The sequence below is a fragment of the Brassica oleracea genome, chromosome C7, assembly GCF_000695525.1.
Source record: "Brassica oleracea var. oleracea cultivar TO1000 chromosome C7, BOL, whole genome shotgun sequence".
Classification (NCBI taxonomy): Eukaryota; Viridiplantae; Streptophyta; class Magnoliopsida; order Brassicales; family Brassicaceae; genus Brassica; species Brassica oleracea.
In genome coordinates, this window is record NC_027754.1 from 10,307,052 (window position 1) to 10,307,640 (window position 589).

Genomic DNA, 589 nt, shown 5'->3' on the forward strand with positions numbered 1-589 from the left:
GTGCTGACCGCCTTGATCGTGATGACCGTGGCCGGGTCAGCGTTCTCTTCCGGATGTTCTGGTTGAGTCGTGGTGTCGGCTTCGGACTCGTGTTGCGTTTCGAAATCCAAAGCATTTGCGTCAGCAGACGATGTTAAATCGTCTTTTCTTGAAACATTTTTGGCCGAAGATTTGTCTATCTTCGTGCGCTTGCGATTTGTCGAACTTGTGCTCCGCGAGGAAGCACAGTCGCGACTGTTTCTGACATCCCCAGATAGCTGCGACCCCGTTTGGGGTCGGGAATTTGACACCCAAGTGGTACGTCGATGGAACGGCTTGCATAGCGTTGAGCCATGGGGTTCCCATGATCATGTTGTAGATGGCAGGATGATCAACTACCGCGAATTCGATGATTTTTGTGATCTCCTTGGCCATGAACGGTAGCTGAATCGACCCGAGGGTCATCGATACTTCGCCCGAAAAGCCTGTGAGCGGTTTCGGCGTTGGAGTTACTTCTCCGAGTTCGATGCTCATCCGATTGAGAGTGTCGCGGAAGGTTACATTGACCGTGCTTCCCCTGTCAATGAGTACTCTTCCGACTTCCAGATCT